General features: G+C 43.8%; 1 protein-coding gene across 3 annotated transcripts in view; it reads left to right on the top strand.

Moving 5' to 3' along the window:
* The window catches only part of APOD (apolipoprotein D), a 63,790-nt gene that overhangs the window by 5,741 nt on the left and 45,210 nt on the right, over nucleotides 1-12,839 (top strand). Inside the window, exons 2-3 of one of the 3 annotated variants that reach the window (XM_084871756.1) lie at nucleotides 7,570-7,731; nucleotides 11,167-11,277. The gene's annotated coding sequence lies outside the window, so the exon portion shown is untranslated. Of the gene's footprint in view, nucleotides 1-7,569; nucleotides 7,732-11,160; nucleotides 11,278-12,839 lie in introns of all 3 variants that reach the window. The other 2 variants (XM_084871755.1, XM_084871757.1) reach the window with 2 other exon arrangements.

Raw genomic sequence — 12,839 nt, 5'->3', positions numbered from 1 at the left:
CAAATAAATTTTGAGGGGAGAGCAATTTGGCAATATCTTTCAAAATTCAACCTGGAAGTTCCACTTCTGGATTTACTGTAGAAGTGCCTGATGGTGCATGCATAATTATTGGGTCGGCAACTAAGTAATTGCGGGTTTCACACATATATGGCTTCAGTTGAATTTTTAGGTTTGCAGACATAGTACAAATGTAAAACACATTTTGTATTTGATAGTTGGCTATTCAGCTGTTAATCAGTAAAAAAAGTTTTTTGATCTGTTTTGTAGTTTTTATTTGGCGTTCGTTGAAAAATGGAAAATCAAAAGGAACATTTTCGTCATATTTTGCTTTTTTATTTCCGCAAGGGAAAAACGCATCACAAGCTCATAAAAAGTTATGTGCTGTTTATGGTGACGAAGCCTTAAAAGAACGGCAGTGTCAAAATTGGTTTGCCAAATTTCGTTCTGGTAATTTTTCACTCAAAGATGAAAGACGCTCTGGTCGTCCAGTTGAAGTTGATGACGCCCTAATCAAAGCAATAATCAATTCGGACTGTCACAGTACAACACATGAGATTGCAGAGAAGCTTCATGTATCACATACATGCATTGAAAATCACTTAAAACAACTTGGCTATGTTCAAAAACTCGATACATGGGTTCCTCACGAACTGAAAGAATCACAGTTAACGCAACGCATTAGCAGCTGCGATTTGCTAAAGAAACGTAATGAAAATGATCCATTTTTAAAACGACTGATAACTGGCGATGAAAAATGGGTTGTTTACAACAATATCAAGCGGAAAAGATCGTGGAGCAGGCCAGGTGAACCAACTCAAACAACATCAAAAGCTGATATTCATCAAAAGAAGGTTTTGTTATCAGTTTGGTGGGATTACAAAGGAATTGTCTACTTTGAACTCTTACCACCCAACCGAATGATCAATTCTGATGTCTACATTGAACAACTAACGAAATTAAACAATGCAGTTGAAGAAAAGTGGCCCGAATTGACAAATCGAAAAGGTGTTGTATTCCATCATGACAATGCAAGGCCACACACATCTTTGGTCACTCGGCAAAAATTAATGGAGCTTGGTTGGGATGTTTTGCCACATCCACCATATAGTCCAGACCTTGCACCATCTGATTACTTTTTGTTTCGATCTTTACAAAACTCCTTGAATGGTAAAAATTTCAATAATGATGATGATGTCAAATCGTACCTGATTCAGTTTTTTGCTAATAAAAAACAGAAGTTTTTTGAACGTGGGATTATGATGCTGCCTGAAATATGGCAAAAGGTCATTGATCAAAATGGGCAATACATTAAAGAATAAAGTTATTTAGTTCCATGAAAAAATTGTCTTTGATTTTCTTTAAAAAATCCGCAATTACTTAGCTGCCGACCCAATATGTTTACTATAACAATGTAATATCAGGGCACATCCCTGGTTGCACGCTCAGTTCCCAGTAAGGGCTGTACTGGAGGTAACTAATCAATGGTACTTCTCATCCATGTTTCTATCTCTCTATCCCTCTCCCTCTCTCTCTAAAAACATTAATAAAACATTTTTTAAAAAGCTGCAAACATTCTAAATATTGGTGAAGGGAAACTAAACTCCGGTATACTGATTCAATGAAATATTTATCGCAGCCATTAAATAGGATAGGCTGGTGTGACAGATATATATTATATATATTATACAGTGAATATAATAGGTTTTAGAAAAACATATAAATAGCATGTAAACCACACCTATTAATAGAGAGAAAAAGCCGAGACCGGTTTGGCTCAATGGATAGAGCGTCAGCTTGGGGACTGAAGGGTCCTGGGTTCGATTCCGGTCAAGGGCATGTACCTCGGTTGCGGGCATATCCCCTGTAGGGGGTGTGCATGAGGCAGCTGATCGATGACTTTCTCTCATCGATGTTTCTGGCTCTCTGTCTCTCTCCCTTCCTCTCTGTACAAAATCAATAAAATATATTTAAAAAATAATAAAATAAAATAAAAGAGAAAAAGAAGAAAATAGAGAGAAGGAAAGTAATGGATAAACTTGAAAGCGAAAATGTTAATAATTAAATACTTAAAGTTCATAAATCAAGCAAATTGTTAAATAAAATATGCTCTTTTCTCTTACCTTAAATATATCTCACCCTGAAAACCCAGTTTCAAATTTAGAATTCTCACACGCCTCAGACTTCTGCACTATAGATAGATAGATAGATAGATAGATAGATAGATATGATAGATCTAGTGAAAAAACAAATTAAGTCAAATGTACAATAGTATGACTTACTGTGTGTTATGCTCACATTTGCTAAGAAATGTTTTAGAGGAAGTACAAGAAGCTATTAACCTCTGGTTGGTAAGAGCAGGGGTTGATGGAAGTCGCTTTTACTTTACACCTCTATCCGTTTGAATTTGTTGTTAGAGCATGTAGTACTTTCATAATTAAAACAAAGACAAGAAGGCACTGAGCAAAATGTCGTAGAGGCAGCCAGTAACAATCTAGCGTCAATCAACGACAGCCACGGAGGAGAAGCTGTCGGGTGCAGGCAGTGTGCTAGGCCCGGGGCAACACGGCCTGAGTCCTAGAGTCTCCTTTCCAGTCCACTGGAATAGTGCTCAGCAGGGTTTTCTCCTTCATTTCCAAGGTCAGAGGGACCCTATGGAAACTCAGGAGAAAATATATCACATACTGTAGTGTCTTTTCTGCATGGACTTCCCTAGAGGACTGCCAGCCTGGGCAGTGGGAGCCCCTTTAACTCACACTCAGCTGGCGGTGCCAGGGAGAGCTCACGCAGACCCTGACCTTGCCTAGTCTCACCTATGTGGGCGGGGGATCAGAGGATTTTTCTGCTCCTAGGAAAACAACTCAAAGCCAGCCCTTCTCCAGCAGTGAGTAAACATCAACACCCCCAATTCTGACAGAGGCCCAAAGAGCTGCTCTCCGCCCGGCACAGTCCTCCAGGGCTAGTTCCTGATCACTGGGCTGGGAGCTCCTGGACCTCGGGGACCACAATGGCTGATTTCTGCACCCCCAGTGCCTGGCGTAGTGCAGGACACGTGGGTGACGCTGCACAAATGTTCCCTGAATTGACATTAGAGCGCGTCCTCTCCCCTTGCCACCTCACACTTTTGCAAAGAGCTGACTGTTCCTGCTCTTCATTCCTTAGGGCTTCGAACACTCAACTCCCTGAGGGGGTCCATCTTCTTGTAGAATCTGCACTCTGCACCCAGGAAACTCTTGAGGGCTTGCTCACTGTGATACTGACTGCTTTTTCTAGACATTCTAGAAAATAAAGATTACTACTCAAATGAGATAAACATTTTATATCCTCTCACCCTCTTGCTCTAACGCGCCCCTCACCCCACCCCCCGTGGAACATACTCCCCTGGTGGATAATCTGGCCTCACTTTCTATATATTCCTTCACTTCCACCTGCCAGAGCAACTCAGGCATTTTCCACTTCAGCTCTCAGCATTGGCTGTACCACTTTTCCAGGCTTCCAGGAGCCACCCTAGAGTTTGCCTCATCTTCTGGCATCCTGCAGGGAGTTAGATCTGACTTAGCCAGTCTCAGCCCCAGTCCCCTGGATCAGCACCCATCCTCTGAGCAAACACCTGTGCTTTTTTAAGAAGCCATGGCCTGTTTGGTAATGAGCTAAGGTGTATTTATTTGCTTTGCTTCCTCACTTCCCTTTTTCCCCTTCATTCATATTTTCCTGGAACTCAACCCCTCTTGGCAGTAAAGATCTAGTACCGGAGCTCTGCCTCAGGCTCTGTTTTCTGGGGAACTGGGCTGAGGCGGGGATCTAAACTGTGCAACCTGTTGTGAGAGAAGGAGAGGCTTTCTTCCTGCCCTTGGACTGAGGAGTAAATCCATCTACTGTAGGGCTGAACAGGAAAACTCAGCTTCCTTGGAAAGATATGTTTAGGAAGAGTAGCACTAAGGCTAAATAAATAGACATGTAACAGGTTCAACATACAGTTGACCCTCCATGCTCTCAGGTTTTACATCCATGGGTTCAACCAACTACAGATGGTAGATACATTTTTCAAATCCTAGAAAGTTCCCAAAAGCAAAACATGAGTTTGCCACACACTGAGCACCACACGGAATCCATGTGAATGAGGTGATGTGTAGGCATATCCTGCTGTCGTCTGCATGCCGAGGGAGACTATATGCAGATACTATGCCATTGTATACAAGAAACTTGAGCATTCTTGGATAATGGTATCCACTGGGGGGTTCTGGTACCAATCCCCATCGGATACCCAGGGGCCTGTGTAGGGTCCCTCTCTGAAATGAAACAGCACGGTTGTTGTTTTTTTTTTGTTTTTTTAATATATTTTATTGATTTTTAACAGAGAGGAATGGAGAGAGATAGAGAGCTAGAAATGTCGATGAGAGAGAAACATCAACCAGCTGCCTCTTGCACACCCCCTACTGGGGATGTGCAAGCAACCAATGTACATGCCCTTGACTGGAATCGAACCTGGGACCTTTCAGTCCGCAGACCGACGCTCTATCCACCGAGCCAAACCGGTTTTGGCCAGCCCTGTTATTAAGAGTCTTTCCCCCCTCACTATTGGCCAAGGCAGCTTGCACCCAGAGCTCAGATGGGTTGTGCTGGCTGGTCAGGTCATGGGGTAGAAGTCAGCTCTCCAGCATATACCCTCCTGCCCAGCATCACAGGGACTCAGATCCACCCTCTCAGGCTCCAGCCTCCCCTCTGCCTCGCTGAGTGACTTCCCATTCTTTGGCAGCATGTTGCATACAAAATAAAGCTTGGGGAGGAGTGCCAGAAAGCTCCACTGGGAAGAAAGAGGCAGAGCAGGGCAATCTGAGGTCCACACAACCAGAAAATTCTTTTCATTTCTTTTTCAGTTTACAGCCAGTCAAGAACAGCCCTCCGAAGAGCTTATCCCCTTTGATAAGTCTGAACCCACAACACTGGTCTGTTGGAGGGGCAGGGTAAAAATAGCAGGCAAAACCGTCAGGCTCATTATGCCTTGGAAGCAAATCAATATTCTTTCAGGCTCAGCTAAACTCTCTCTGCTGGGACCCATTTGTAAACGTGAAAAGCTCTTTGTAGAAGGGAGCAGCGGTTTCTACAGAATTCTACATTCTACAGTCACTGCTTTCCCTTCCCGTAGACCTGATTACCCTTCAAAAATTAAATGGCATCCTTTTTCGTTTGTTCCAGCTGGAAATCAGCCAAATATATCAGCGGCTGAAGAAAGACATGTTTGTTTGTTTTTTGTTTTTTTTCTTTAAAACTAAACTGAACTGGGCCATCTGATTGTAGTGCTCTTGAACCTGGCACATAGGAAGTGCTCCAAAAAGGTAGTTTTATTATCCAAAGATGGTATGGGTGAGGCGAGCCATCAAACAGAGACTAAGCCACTTCTTCAGCTTTGAGCAAGTCCCACACCTGGGAAAGGAATGGTGATGAGGAATCTGGAAAGGACAACCTGCCTGGTGGGTGGGGGAGAGCAGCCAGGGGAGAACTGCCATGACTTTGCTTCTCTCTTCTCTTTGAAGTCACGTGGAGCAGTGGTTCTCAAGCCACAGAATCACCCCCATTTCTGACTCAGTGGGTCTGGAGAGGGGCATGAGAATTTGCATGTCTAACCAGTTTTTGGGTGCTGCTGAAGAGACGCACTGTCCTGAAGAAGCAGAAAAGAAGGTTGTGCTGTAAGACTGGAAAGCCCCCTGCTGGACTAGCCCCAAGGGGCTGTGTCCCTGGAAACCAGACTGGGAAAAGCTTTCTTCTTTACTTGTTTTCACCTGGGAGTGCCTCATGCAAACACCATGGAACTCCTTTTATTTTGTTAAAAGAAAATTAGGTTTATAATATTTTTTAGGATAATGACTTAATGCACCATTTCTGGCCTCTGCATCTGGGCTGCCACACGCATTACTGTCCACGCTCTCTGAATTCCTTTCTGCATCATCTCCCTGCCAGCCTCAGCCCCAATTTCTACAAGTGGCCTGACTAACTCTCAAAGTGTCTCACAGCCATGTGAGATTTTATCGGCGTTTAGGGTTAAATAGGAGTGTTAACCCCAGTTTTGCCAACAACTATCGCGCTCTCTCCCCTCCCCCACTAGGTTTCCCCATCAATAAAAAGACAGTTTGGGATAATAAGATAATAAGAGTAAAAATGACAATGTTTTGCTATTTATAGTTTACTTGGCACTTTGCACACATTTCTCAGTTAATCCTTGTGAGTTAATTTTTATTCCCTCCTCATTTTTTTACCCCACAGAGACTGAAAGAGAATTAGAAAAGCACAATCATTTTTGAGGACCAATATTGTTTTTTAAATTACCACATAGGAAATTGTGCTAAAACTATCACCGAGGACATCACACACAGTCCCTTATGTTGCTCAGTGTCCCTTATATAACAATTTATGTGAAAAATTCCTCCTCCAATTTAGTTCCTGATAAATAAGTTCCTCCAGATTATATCCTATGCATCATTTTACAAGATAGAATGAACTTCTGAACCTTCGTGTTTTCCTTTTGTACCAGGGGCCAGGAAGCTTAGAGCTACTTAGGCCAAGAATATAATAACCATTTAAATTTCAACTTCCTGGTAATGCTATCTTTCACATCCTGTAAGTACTTGTACCTAAATGTTTTCTTGCATAAATCATCTGTGATTAGGGTGACACTGTAATTGATTGTCTAAATGGACCCTTTTCAGAGAGAAAGGGCCACCATTCATATTTATGCCAGGGTGACAGATGTAAACCAGGATGGTTCCAGGTGAACCCGGATGGGTGGTCACCCTATCTGTAACTGGAAATAAACTTGGTGAACATTATATACAAACTACAGGCCCGGTGCACGAAATTCATGCATGGGCATGGTTCTAGGCCTGGCCGGTGATCAGGGCCAGTCGGAGCCTTCCGTCTCCCGGCTGCTGGCTGCCGGCTGCTGGCCAGGGCCTTCCTTCATTCCATGCCGCCCCTGGTAATCAGTGCACATCATAGTGGGCGGTTGAACTCCCAACGGGACAATTTGCATATTAGCCTTTTATTATATAGGATAACACTCAATTTGACCATGTAGGTGCAGCAGCTGGGGTCTGATTAAACTCAATAAAGTCACAAAGAGCTGACGATAGGATATAATTCATAGGACACAACAGCAACAAAACAACAGCAGAAAAAGAGATTCTGAGTGTGTTTGTGAGTCTGGGAAGTGAAGGGTACATACAGTGCTGATGGTGCAGCTGCTACCACTTCATTTCCCAAAGCATCATAACATCCTGTCCTATGGCTGGCGGCAGCTATAAAATCCCTTAGGGGAGGGATTTAGCAAGGCAATCTGTTTAGAAGGGAAAGAAGGAGGGGGGCTTTAATCTGAATTGTGTAGCACTTTACTGAAGATTTTTAAAAAAATGTGGATTGTCCCTCTCAAAAAAAAAAGGGGGGGTGGTATTGATGAAGATGGTGTGGCTCTAGAAAGCATAGTTCCCAGGCAGTCCTGCTGCCTGACACCCTCGTAGGGCATGTCACCCAATATCTACCTACTCACACTGCTAAACTCTCCCCTCCCCTACCCTGCAGAAAACAGGACTGATCTGTTGGTCGTCGTAGGACCATGAAGGCACAGGTGGAGGCCACCCAAGGATTGGTGCTTTCAACGGACAACTGGGCGGCCAGCCGTGTTGCTACTCAGACACACTGCTTGGTGCCTTTCCACCTTTCCCTCTTCAGTCACAGAGGCAGGTGAGCTTGTAGTGGCCAGGTGTCAGGGGTAGGCTGAATTTGGGGTGTTACAAGAGAGGAGGGTCCGGGACAAGCGTGTTCCGCCTATGAGCAGGCCCGAGAGGCTAAGTGTGTATGGAGGGACTTCCTGTAGCTCAAGGGTCCCCAGTTTGTTCTCCCCTCTTCTCTGCTACACCCATTTATGCTCTGTTCCTGGCTCCTAGCCTCCCAGCCTTTCAAATCCCAGAGCCTCACCCAGGCTGGAGAAGCTGTTTCGTCTCTACCAAGAACTCACACTAGAGGGCGCTCTTCCCCAACGTCAAGCAAGGTGCCACGGAAGGAAATGCTCTTGCTTCTGCTAAAAAGGCATTGTGGCAGGTGGGCCAGCTGGCTCTGGTCAGAAGTGGCAGCCCCAGGCTGGCCCTCTTGAAGGCGCTGATCCTCATGGCAAGGAAGCTGGGCCCACCAAGCCCCTGAGCAGAGGCAGCAGGGCGGTGAGGTATGAATGGGTGAGGGGAGGACCTGCCAGCGCTGTGCTCTTTGGGGAGTCAAGTGCCTTGGGACCTGAGGAGCTGCTGGGTGGGTGGCAAGGCTGGGTAGCCATTCTTCCCACAAGAGATGACACTTCCGGGAGCAACTAAAGCCTGTGCAGTCTGGAGAGCACAAGAGGGTAAAGTGCTACCCACAACTATTTTTATTCGGCTTATTAATCTCTCCAGATAGGGACATTCTGTAAGGAAGGCCCCGGTGTTCCATAAGAGCCATCATGAACCACAGCTCACAGGAAATCCCCCCGTCTGGCTTGCCTGGTTCTCTCTACCTGGTGTTCTTCTTCATGTTTTCTCATAAAGGCCTGATTTGTTTTTTGTTTTTTTTAAAATTTTGTGTTAATCCTTAGCTGAGGGTGATTTTTAGAGACAGTGGAAGGGAGAGGGAGAGTCAGAGAAACATCAATGTGAGAGAGACACATCAATTGGTTGCCTCCTGCACTCATCCCGACTAAGGCCGGGAATCTGCAACCCAGGTACATGCCATTGGCCAGAATTGAACTTGGGACTCTTCAGTTCATGGGCCAATGCTCTATCCCCTGAGCCAAACCAGCAAGGGGGTGGAGGCCTGATTTTTAGGGTGGGTGGCTTCCAAAAGGCCATTCTATTATCTTTAGTTTTCGAGTCACAGCCTGTTTTCAGCTGGAAGAGAGAAAGACTTGCTCTGTGTGCAGGTGAGAACACTGAGGTTGAGGGAGGCGAACTACCTTGCTGAGACCCGACTAGACCCCTTCTCACCCCCACGTTTCTGCTCCCATGCTGCATCTGGCTGCCTCTTCTCAATGGAGGGTGTCTTCCTCAGCAACAGACACTGAGTTAAGAAGAAAGCTGTGCCTGGGCTGAAAAGTTTCAACTAGGCCAGGGCCTCAAAGCAACACAAAAAGGAACAGAAGTGAGCATTACCTGTGAGCCAGGTAAGCAGTCCCTCAGCCACTGACGCAGTGCCTAACCAACATCCATGAGCTCTCTGATGGGCCTTTGGGATGGGCAGACGGGTCAACTGTTTGCCTCTCCAGCACCTCAGGTTTTTCTTCCTCCAGACCAGATAGCAGCCCTCCACTGGGGCTGGGTATGCAGTCCTGTGCTGCAGTGTCCCCAGTGAAGCGCAGCCTCGGTGTCTTCGCTGGAGAACAGAGATGAATGGTTCCACGTAAAGCCCAAGGTAGGCCCACAGGTCCACAAATATGGCACGTCGCAGCCCTCCCTCTTGCACGCAATCCATTGCTCTACTGTAAAATGACCTAGAGGTCCTTCCTGGACAGACTGTTCAACTGGGCATTCTTGGGGGCTACATGCTGATGCTGTCACACGTAGTGAAGATCTGTGTAATGGCAGAACCGAAGTGTTTAATGAAAATGTTGGGTTTAATCACTCCGCTGAGCACTAGCTCTCTCTACCGTTTGAGTATGAGCATCTTGAGGACAAAAAAAATGGTGATTCACCCCAAGTGTGAGTGCCCCATGAACCTGAACATGAGGCATATGATGGGTGTTTTAGGAAGTACTGGTCTAATCAAACAGACTTCTTTCTCACCTCGTTAAGGCTGGGCTACCTCTCTTGGGAGAAATTGTTTTTCTGGGACACAGGGAGGGTCCTTGGATGTAACAAGTCAACATTTTGAAACAAAACATTTAAAGGCATCTGGGTGTTATTTTTTTGTTTGTTTTAATGAACTCCTGAAGAAAGGATCTTTCATGAGTACAAGCTGTTGCCACATTTCTCCTTCGTTTCTCTCTCAACAATCAACATTTCCCCCCCAAGAGAATAACTTCATTGGTGTGTTTCACCACCATTGAAAAACCAGATTGTGCCACGAGAACAGGCTGTTACTCAACTCATACTGATCTTGAAGATCATCTTTACAGTGTCAGGGAAAGGGAACGAGACAAAATATTCCTGAAATTTTTATGTATTTCCCTTGTTGGTAGTGAACTATATGACAGGGGTTTAGTAAACAAAACAATACGGTATTGGCATAAAAACAGGCCCATAGGAAAAAAAAAACAAAAAAAACAAACAAAACAAAAACAGAACAGGAAGCCCAGCAATAAGCCCATGCATGTGCATCCCACTAATCTTTGACACGGACACCAAGAATACACCATGGGGTAAGGGCAGTCTCTTCGATAAATGGTGTTGGAAAAACTGGATAAGCACATGCAAAACAATGGAACTGGGACCCTAATCTTAAACCATATACAAAATTCAACTTGAAGTGGATTACAGACTTAGTGTGAGAATATTCTGGGTCCTACACTCTGTTCCATTCATCTACGTGTCTGTTCTTTCACCAATACCACACTGTCTTGATTACTGCAGCTATGTGGTAAGTCCCGAAGTTGGATAGTGTCCATCCTCTGACTTTGTTCTTCATTATTTTGTTGGCTACTCAGGTCTGGGTAAGATTTGATAGGCAGAAATGGAGGTGAGAGTACTCAGGAAAGAAAACTGAGCAAAGTTTTGATAGAGGAAAGGGAGAGACACGTTTTTTAGGATCAGTGAGTAGTTTCAGCTGTCTGTACCCTCGTTTTATAAATGTAATTATGGTTGTGTTTTCTATATAATAGATACTTTCAACCATAGATGGGTATTGTGAGTACCCAGGCCTAAGAGAGCTTGTGGCCTGGCTCTCAGGGGCATTTGCCAGCCATGGAAGTCAGGAGCCCAGACTTAATATTGTGAACTTTTGTTGATAATTTGTCTATCTTTCAGCCTGATGTGAGGACAGATTGAGAAGCCTCCCCATTTTTCTAGCTGTAGGGAGTCAGTGATATTTGAGGGGAGGAAGTCAGTGATTTGGAGTCAGGAGACCTAAGCTCTAGCTTGGGCTCTGCCATTTCTGGCCTCAAATAGTGATGCAATTCACTTCCCCCTCTGTGCCTCAGCTCCTACACTCTTAAAGTTGCAGGAGACAACCTGGTCCTCAGTATAGCCCAGGATGCCCATGAGGGGGCTGTCTGCTGCCGGCTTCACTACATTCTTGATGTCATCATATTTGGCAGCTTTTTCCAGGCAGCAGGTAAGATCTGCAACCGACACATTGGGGGTGGGGACACAGAAGGCCATGCCAGTGAGCTTTCCATTGCATCCCCATGCCTATTTTGTAACTGACAATTATTGCTTTCTAACCCTTCACCTTATTTCATCCAGCACCCCCCCAAAAACAAACAAACAAACAAACAAACAAACCTTTCCCCTAGTCTCTGTCAGTTTGTTCTCTGTATCTATAAGTCTGATTTAATTGTGTTTGTTTGTTTATTTTGTTCTTTAGAAACCATGTCCAAGTGACATCATATATTTGTCTTTCTCTGTAATATGAAGTGTGGGTGGAATTTCATTTTTTTTTTTCCAAATGAATATCATTGTACTAACATTTTTTACTTAGCATAATACCCTCTAGGGCCCCCCAGAACACAAATTTCATGCACTGGGCCTCTAGTATAATATAATAAACCAATAAAATGAAATCATAAAAAGTACTCAATTTAAAAGAAAATAGGAAAAGGGACAAAAACAACAACAAAGAATAGATGGGATAAGATTCAAAACAAATAGTAAGTTGGTAGATTTAAATATAGATTTTTTTAAATCATTAGCATAACTAGATAAATAATTTTGGTTGACATGCATTTTTTATTACAGTCCTTTATTTATTTTTAATGTATTTTTTATTGATTTCAGAGAGGAAGGGAGAGAGAGTAACATCAATGATGAGAGAGAATCATTGATCAGCTGCCTCCTGCATGTCCTATACTAGGGATCAAGCTGCCCAGAACTGGGCATGTGCCCTGACCAGGAATTGAACTGTGATCTCCTGGTGACCTCCTGGTTCATAGGACAACAGTCAAACACTGAACCATACCAGCTGGGCTTATTTCAGTACTTTAAAATACCACTTCCCTGTTTCTAGCTTGCATATTTCCTGATGAAAAGTGCAATGTCACTTTTATCTTTGTTTCTCTGTATTTATTGTTTCTGTTTTTCTGATTTCCTTTAAGTTTTTCTTTGTATCTTTAAAATTCAGCAAGCTGACCATTATGTGCCTAGCAAGTGTTTTTAATTTGTGTTAATCTTTCTTTGGGTTACAATAGAAAGTATCTATTGTATAGAAAACACAGCCAACTGTCAACTCTATGGTTGGTCTTTTTTTTTCCTTCCAAATATTACTTCTGTCCAAGATTCTCTTCAATCTCTCTCTCTCTCTCTCTCTCTCTCTCTCTCTCTCTCTCTCTCTCTCTCTCTCTCTCTGCTTTCTCTCTCTCTCTCTCTCTCTCTCTCTCTCTCTCTCTCTCTCTCTCTCTCTCTCTCCCCTGCTCTCTCTCCTTCCAAATTCTCTTTTATCTTCTTTTGAAAAACCCAGTCACATGTATGTTACACCATTTGATATTGCCCCAGAGATCTTGGATGTATGTTTTGCGTTTTTACCCTTTTTCCTCTGTGTATTTTGGTTTGCATAATTTCTCATCTATCTTGAAGTTCACCAATTCTTTTCTCTTTTACATCCATTCTGCTGATAAGAATGTCAAAGTAATTATTTCTGAGATTGTGTTTTTCATCTAACATTTACATTTGACTAGTTTG

The sequence above is a fragment of the Pipistrellus hanaki genome (assembly GCF_964339955.1).
Source record: "Pipistrellus hanaki genome assembly, chromosome: 2".
Taxonomy (NCBI): Eukaryota; Metazoa; Chordata; class Mammalia; order Chiroptera; family Vespertilionidae; genus Pipistrellus; species Pipistrellus hanaki.
This window is presented reverse-complemented; position numbering and strand designations above follow the sequence as displayed.